Source organism: Chiloscyllium plagiosum, unplaced genomic scaffold, assembly GCF_037043375.1.
Source record: "Chiloscyllium plagiosum isolate Xiang-an unplaced genomic scaffold, Cpla_swu_hap1 HiC_scaffold_22, whole genome shotgun sequence".
NCBI lineage: Eukaryota > Metazoa > Chordata > Chondrichthyes > Orectolobiformes > Hemiscylliidae > Chiloscyllium > Chiloscyllium plagiosum.
In genome coordinates this window covers 46209381-46209627 of record NW_028270160.1, presented here as the reverse complement: position 1 = coordinate 46209627, position 247 = coordinate 46209381, and positions in this window count along the sequence as shown.

The following is a 247-nucleotide window of genomic DNA, read 5'->3' as shown; positions in this document are numbered from 1 at the left end:
TTGGGTTGGGATATCTGGTTTCATGGACAGGTTGGACCAAAGGGTCTGTTTCCGTGCTATATATCTCTATGAATCTATGACCTGATTTGTACATTTAACCATAAATGTGGAGCTGCCTTGGCCATTTTATAGTCTGATAATATACTCCTAATATTTTGGATAGGTTCTTGTTCTATGAACTAAGACATCCTCAGGTGATGAGAGCTCAACTGGTCATAAAATATCATAATGACACCAGATATTTCTT